This window comes from Staurois parvus, unplaced genomic scaffold (genome assembly GCF_062004578.1).
Source record: "Staurois parvus isolate SC_StPar_1 unplaced genomic scaffold, SC_StPar_1.0 ptg000151l, whole genome shotgun sequence".
NCBI lineage: Eukaryota > Metazoa > Chordata > Amphibia > Anura > Ranidae > Staurois > Staurois parvus.
The window spans coordinates 13,423,157-13,431,474 of record NW_028317947.1 but is presented as its reverse complement, the minus strand read 5'-3'; the positions used below and the strand labels follow the sequence as shown (position 1 = coordinate 13,431,474).

The 8,318-nt window shown below is 39.0% G+C and overlaps 1 protein-coding gene across 1 annotated transcript in view; it reads left to right on the top strand.

Annotated features, from left to right (window-relative positions):
- The first annotated feature begins 5,824 nt into the window (after positions 1-5,824).
- Positions 5,825-8,318, top strand: part of LOC149464500 (NXPE family member 4-like) — a 30,986-nt gene continuing 28,492 nt past the window's right edge. The window contains exons 1-2 of the mRNA XM_089674472.1: positions 5,825-5,935; positions 7,348-7,476. The gene's annotated coding sequence lies outside the window, so the exon portion shown is untranslated. The remainder of the gene's footprint in view (positions 5,936-7,347; positions 7,477-8,318) is intronic.

Here is an 8,318-nt window from a genome sequence, read left to right as displayed (position 1 = left end):
CTTGTAGAGGAACTGGTGCCTGAAATGCCAGCTGAATGCCTGGAGATGGATCGGGTCCATAGTGCCTGATAGTTTACACCCACCCCGGGGATGTAGTGGTGACATTCTATTACCAGGTAACCCTCAAAGCATCTAATCTTTTTTCCAGGGTCATCAATATCAGATTTTTTCAGACCTAGCTCAATCAACCAACATCAATAGATGATCTATGAAACCCCTTCATCAAACCCTTCAGGCCCACTGAATCCATTATAGATGGGGTTTCCCATTAAAGAAGTCAAGCAATTCTTACTGGATCTCAGTCTGTTAACGCTATTCAAACCATTGTCTCAGCATCGCACCTCTACTGATACGAAATGGCTGGCTAAATCTTCTTTACCACAACAGAGCATGAAGGAACAATTCTCAAACAACCGGAGATCCCAAGCTATGGTACCCTAAAGCATTTAAACTGACAAACAGACGAGGAAGGATGCATACAGTATCCTTCTGATTGAGCTCTCAATCTTTTCTTTAATTCTTGTTAACGTAGTCCTTTTCCTATACAGCTGATTTATGGCTGACAGCATGTGTTTTTGATGTTCATATTAAAGCCTTATGGTTTTGATTTGTACACTAATTTCTGCTTTGGCCTGGATGAGATGCTTAGAATGTCATTGACCTCCCATTCCCATTTTGGGTCTAGGCATTACTCTTATTGCCATTTCGGTTAGAATTTTACAATGATCTGTTACTTTTATACTCTTCTTCTATGGTGCATGGACAGATTGATCATTATGTGTTGATATGAGCCACTACCAGGGGCGGACTGACCATTTGGAAACTCGGGCACCGCCCGAGGGCCCAGGGTCAGTAGGGGGCCCCATGAGATGCCCCTGGTACCTTTTTCATAGGCTTTTTTGAGTTTGGGCAAGGACACAGGGGCCCCATGATCCCCTATTGCCCGGGGGGCCCCATGAGTTGTCAGTCCACCCCTGGCCACTACCTACTTTTTTGACACCCTCACTATTGCTATGACCATGCTAGCAAAATGGTCCATTTATTGAACTCATGTTGTGTGTCTTGGTTTAAACCTCAGTTCTTATATTGTACTTTTTCAGTTAAAGCTGTGTGTATACTGTATTGTTTCATGCTGAGATCAGACTAAAATAGCAGTGGGCCCTGACAACTGCACAACCAGGATCATATAACTCTGTTCCATTTACTATGCAACAGTTCTGCTGATGTGGAACGCTGATAGCTATCCTTGCTGATCCTTTGTAGGTACACTATGTATTTCCTATGGTTATTATAACCTACTATCTTCACCCTGGGTTTGTGTTGCTCCTATTACACTGTTCAACAAATTTTTATTTTTTGCCAGTTTTGGAAACAAAAGGATCCATTTCTTAATGAATTTCACATTCTGAGTTCAAATATAACAATGAAATTTGTCAACTGGCTCTAGTTTTTCTGTAAACGGAAAGTTTTCTACTATAGGCGTAATGACTACATAATGCACAATAATTATATAGATAGATGTCTTTCCACAAATATAAAGCAAGTGATATTGACTACATAACAAAGCCTAAATGGCATAATATATTGCATAGGATTACCAAGAAAAATTATAGCCATAAGCTAAGTTGAATCATTTTAATACTTAGGATTCTCACTAGTTTTGTCTTCAGTTTGTGTTGGTTTTGCTTCTCTTGGCTTTTCTCTTGTATTCGAGGAAAGGGCTATCTCTTACAACTGCACGTGACTACACGCTTCAGGTTCTTCCTCACTTGACTCAACCACGAAGGATTCTGGTGCTTTAGGAATTGGAAGCCCCTCTCCATGAGGAACTGGACGTATTGCCGATGGAATATTTGGATAGTGCACAGATAACTTTTTCTTCTTATTTAGCCCTTTTACAATTGGAGGCACCATACAAAAGTAACAATTACTAACATGATCTGTTGGCTCTCTCCAAACCATTGGCACAGCGAAAGGCATAGATGCCTTTTTTCCATTCAACCATTGCTCCAGTGCCGTCCCACAAGAATTGCAGCATATATGTGGTGCCCAGCTCTTGTCCTGGTCTCCTATCTTGCAGCCAAAATACAAGTTGTAGGCTTTCTTAATCATTCCTGTTATCCTCCTTTTTTGTGAGATAAAAGTTATTTCACCGCAGATATAGCAGAAATTATCTGCTTTATTCACACAAGTTCGAGGCATTACTGAGTAGCCTATATAAGCATAAAACGAAATGTAAAGACTCTGTCGAACTACAATCAGCTACAGATACTGCAGCTTTTATGCAGTGAAGTGATGCAATTAAAGGCTAATATTGCATCATCTCAGTATACATGCAATTTTCTATTGGTCACCAGTATCAATTGCGCAATATGCAGCTGAAGTTGCATCATAATTTTGAATGGCTTACGTCATTAGATGGGTGAATATATCATGGAAACTAGAGCCAATCAACATTTTTTAGGGTCATTTTCGTTTTCAGCACCCCAAAATTATGTAAGATTAGCTAATTTTATGCCCAAAACTTTTTACCTGTTGAACAGTGTTATTAATATGTTTGCATTTTGTTAGGCTTTTTATTGGTCGCTGACTGTTTGCTCAGAATGGCTGTCAAGTGGTAACCCATGCCATACCCCTATCTTCTTCCCCTCCCTTCACCTATTCCCCTATTCCCTAATTCCATACACTTCTGTAGCATGGGACAGACAACTAAACAACTTCTCAGACCCAAACATGTATGGATACAATTCTCAATGCCTAACAGAATGGCTTTCATATGATCATATGAATACTAATCTACATAATAGAACTATTAGCTTTGGGGAGGGGTCCATTTGAAAGCCACCTACAAGTCCTGATTTCTTTGATTACGTTTTTCTTAGAGTTCATGGTACGTTTTTTGGGTACTGTACAGAATATAGTCATTTGTGGTTAGATTCCAAAGATGGCATTTCAGAGTCAGATTAAATGTTCAACTTTTGTTTTTGTATACTTAATCTTAAAAGTATTGCTCAGGGAAAGCATATATGGTGAAGTCTTCCACCACAGTTGATGGTTTAATACCACTATACGTGGCTTGTAAATTGTACTTATTTTATCTCACATGATACTACTTGTACTGTGATATACATGTCTGCCTATTCAGATAACTCAACCTACCAAGAACAACTGCCCTTCTAAAATAATTTCCTATCCTTCTTCGCCCTCCCCTCTCTCTCCCTTTCTTCCTTTTTCACCATGTCTTCAGGTTGAATCCTCCTTAACCTCCACCTTATCTACATTCCACTTCCCCTCTTTTCTCCCCCTCCTACTTCTACCCTCCACCCCTTATAAACCGGTCATTCAGGGCCATATCATTCAGCATGCTTCTTGATTGGGAGAAAAAGGAATTCCCATATTGAATATCTTGAAAAGGAATTAGAAATAGCTTCTAAACTCTTGAAAACAGTATTAAGCTCTGCCCATGTTTTATTTTTTTTCCTTTTTGTTAATGGATCCGAAGTGGTTAATACCTTAATGTGCTAGTATGCACTGAATTATAGCAGATTATGACAGAATTACCTGTAAAGCGAAGTCTTCCAGTGCTGTGCTGTGATGGTTCCTGGCGCTTCCATCTTCACCTGGTTTTCCGTCTGGGTTCGGGCTACTTGAACAGCAAGGCCACGATGACGTCACTTCCATGCATGCTCATGGGAGTCACTATCGCAGCACAGTGCTCTCTGCAGTCATAATACAGGCATTGTGCCATGAATGCAGAGTTAAGCACGCATCAGCAAAGGTCATCGGCCAAACCCACAAAACTATCTCATAAGAGCACAGATTTAAAGGTACGAAGTAGCAATACATTTTAAATACTTAAATAAAAGAGAAACTAAAAAGTCTGGGATTAATACCACTTTAAATAGTCAACTCGCAATAGGCAACACGTTGAACTAATACATACAAATTTTTCTCTCCGATCTAGGCATTGTATATGCACATCAAGTCCTCTGCACATCCTAAATCAATTCCAACATGATCTTGCAAAACTATACATTAAATCAAATGAGGCCCCAATGAGTGATATTCTTTCCTTTTTGAAAGAAGACCCTCATTCCTACAATAACTAACGATCAACGAGAGATGCTGGGCGCCGATACAGCAACCGAGGAAGTACTCCAAACTATCAATGAACTTAGCATTCCAGCCCTGATGGCTTTTTGGCTTTGTTTTATAAAAAAATATTGTAGCACCTTATCTCACAAATGTATTAAACCACTTGCCTACCGGGCACTTTTACCCCCTTCCTGCCCAGGCCGATTTTCAGCTTTCAGTGCTGTTGAACTTTGAATGACAATTGCGCAGTCATGCAATACTGTACCCTTATGAATTTTTTATCATTTTTTTTCACACAAATAGTTTTCTTTTGGTGGTATTTAATTTAATTTAGAAAAAAAAAGTTTCTCTTTGTTTCTATTATAAAATTGTGCAAACAGGTAATTTTTCTCTTTCACTGATGTGCGTTGATGAGGCTGCACTGATGGGCACCACTTATGGGTACTGCTGAGGCAGCACTGATGGACACTGATTGGCAGCACTGATGGACACTGATTGGCGGCACTGATGAGGTGGCACTGATGAGGCTGCACTGGTGGGCATTGATGAGATTGCTGCTGTTTGAAGACCACTGCCCTAGTTCATGCTCTGACCTTTTATACGTGTGGAAAACACCAGTAATTTGTTTGTTAGTAGCAATCTATTTCTACATCTTGCCTAGCAGGTATTAAAGTGTATGTTTTTGTATTAGAGGCAGGGAGCAGTGGGGCCAGATTTAGACCTTGGGGGGGCTAGGGCACTTCAGGTTCGGGGGGCCTCTTATACACAGAGTTGGTTTACATTCTTAATGACAGTCGCACATTTTTAAAATGCATGACACCATGTCATTCTGAGGTTGCACGTTCCCGCAGTTCGCTTGAGCCACCACAATTTGTTTTAAAAAGTGGTACAAAAAACGTTTACAGATGATGACCAGCAAAATATTACTTCCCATGACACATTTATTAAAAAAATATAAATTTTTTAATTTTTTATTATACATATATTATTTTTTATTTATTATTATTTTATATATTTTTATATTGTTTTGTATAGTTTTTGTATAGAGGTGGGGCCCTTCTGTCAGGGGGCCCAAGGCAGTTGTTCCTTTTGCCCCATATAAATCTGAGGCTTGAAATGGTACTAAGTAAATATCCCTAATTTGTCTTGAAAAAATGGGGATGTTCTCAAATTCCACAACCCCTTTGTAAGCAACTGACTGGAAAAGTACTTTGCAGAGATTAAGAATCACATTGTTTCTACGTATAGTTGCACTGCAATATCAGGTTTCACCAGCACATACTTTTATAGCGATATTAAACCCAAAACCAAAAATGAGATACCGTATATTCTAGCGTACCAGTCATTAGATGTGGTAGCTGCATTGGTTTTTATTTCAAGGCTATTTTTCCTTTTTGCTTTCACCTGGTAATATGGCCAGTAACACACCTCCTGTGCTAGTGTGCTCCCACTCTCTATGAAGGAGTACAGAGGGGACACCTTTGAACAGCAACAGTGTTAGTCTCGGGGACGGGACTCGAGTGTCCCAGGTGTTAGATGGACTAACAGATTTACATACATTAAAAAAATGAAGCTGAACTCCAGCTAACAAGCTATAATAATTTGCAGCAAACAGTTTTTTTCCATTTGGGATAATGGTTTTACATAAATAAATAAATCTGATCATTGTAAGCACCCCTGCCAATGCCAAATGGTTTGTATCATTCCTGTAACTGATATGTCTTGTTCCAGAACTTGTTCTTCTGAAAAACAACAGACTTACTTGGTGGATCACCAGATGAAGATAAATGAAAGAAGGACTATAAAAGAAAACTAATGCAAACATCACATCTATGAGTTGGTAAGCTGCAGTATAATAAATGTTCGCTTTTGGGTTTAATACTACTTTAAATCATAGCTGTTAGACCAGGTAGAACCCAAGAGGAAGGAATATCTTTGGTTAGTGAAATTAACCAACAAACCGGGAATTTCAGGGATAGATGAGAGAAGATGGCTGGATTTGGATTTGTTAGAAAGCTTAAGCTTTTCCCTGGAACCACAGTTGTTCCATTGCATGGGTGAGAAGTGGGGTTTATTTTTTTGTGAATATGAATATTGATTGGCTTTAGGAGCGTTACATGATGTCATTATCTATTTACACGCTATTGACTTTTAAGTTACTATTAGTTGCAATTCATTAGAAAAAGGAAAACTCCCTAAAAATCCATACCAGACTCCAAGCATGGAGCATGACTGGCCAGGAAAGGCGTGGTAAGCATGTAGATGTCTTCTTCTGAACCCTACTGAGCCACATGCCCTCAACAGGACAAGGGCCTCTTCCTCACAACCCTACTGGTGGTTGTGGGGGCTACAGATGGGGAGCTTAATGGAACATGAAAGCCCCCTACATGAATGAGTATGGAGTACATACAAAAAAAGTTGTTAACTTAAATTAGACACTCAAACATCTGACAATTCTTTTATAAAGAAAAGCAAAACTCCAAAAAAGTCCCTCATTGTAAGTCCATCGTCAATCATGATGCCCTCCAAATTTCCAGTAAAAAAAAACGTGAACCTGTACACACGACTGATCCTGATGACACCACCAGCTTAATGACCATTCCCCAAACTGTCACCAGTTATGTAAGGGAAGGGGCTGGGATAGTGTTGACATTATTGCCCAAATTTCGGCTAGTTGTCATTGATATCCATGCCCCTTTACTTATGTTGTAGGGATGCTCAGTGTCGTCAGTGGTTCCTAGGGATTACTAGGGTGCAAACACTTACTGCTTCCTTAGGAACCAGTGACAGCGGGAAGCTGGCGTATATAGAAGCAGTAGAAATACTTTACATAATACATTTTATATGATGCTTGGCTCTTGACTAAGCAGGGACTGAACGGGCAAATGATCTGCTCATCCGTAATGGTCTCCAGAACAGAAATCTTCCAATGGGGAAACCAGTTCTGGTGACAGCTCCCTGAGTAGATATTTTTTCCGACTTTAAATAGATATGCTGTCACTTACAGTTGTGTTTCCTTGATAGGAAATTAAGGTAAATCTCTACAATGAGACACAAATGGCCAAAACCTTAAGAGTTCTAACTTTTCCATTTTCATTTTAATGGTAAAAGAAAGATATTTATTTTAAAAAAAGTTATATGTTGTGATCTATGTACATATGAATGAAAAACTACAGAGAACATTATTATTTTCACCAAGCTGCTCATAATCACTTATTTACATTTCTAATAAACTGTAATATTCCTTTCAAGGACCTCTGTATTGAAAAATCTTGCAATCAAATCAATGAAGAGAACTTGTGAGAGCTGATACATTGTTTGAGATTTCAGTTCAGTACACAGGACTTTACAAGTGCACTGGCTTTCTTGCACGATCAACAGGTATTTTTCTCTATGTGCAATTTTTTTAGCCTGAAACAAGGAAAACTAACATCTCGTTTGCAACCTAATAGATATTCTTGAGTTGGGAGGGGGAAGAGTGTCTCTACTGTAGTCGGTCCAGCCAATTCTTTTTTTATCTCTTTTCTTTCCTTGATCTTCTACTTTCTTTACTGTTGCTTGGACCTTTCCAGCCTTTAGGGTTCTTGATAGCATATCTGGGTGCGATACCTTGGACATTCCAAATTGGACGGCAACTGTACTGTTTACTATTGTCAATATACAGTATTACATTTTTGTTCTTGGATTTTTTGTTCTTGGATCTTGGATAGGCCAATCAACAAAGCTTGGGTCCAAAATGTAATAACCCCCAGTAGCTAATGTAATTTTGTTTTAAAGAAAATCTGTACCGAATGAAAAATGTAGACTGCTATTACTGACCTCTCCATCTGCATCATGCCAATTCAATGGCTTTAGAACTTTGAAGATAGCTATAAAGAGGTATGCAGATCAGGACACCTGATTCTGGTAGCAAGCACATGTGGCTTTGCATGGACCTTCTCATTTCAGTTAGTTATGTTGTTTTCCTGTGGAGGGAGTGAAGATCCAGGATGAAACGTGTTGAATCCATTAGCAACAAACATTAATTTCTTTGTGGTGAAGTTCTGTTCTCTTGAATATTTTGGTAATGTTGCACATCTGAAAGACTTATCTGAAATGGTCTCTGTAAGCTGTGTGGGTTTTAAACTAATTGCTGCAATGTATGACCAAGCATCTAAACTAGTTGAGTCCTTTCTGTTGTTGAGGGACCACTTTTTGATCCAACAAAAAGATACACTTGGAGA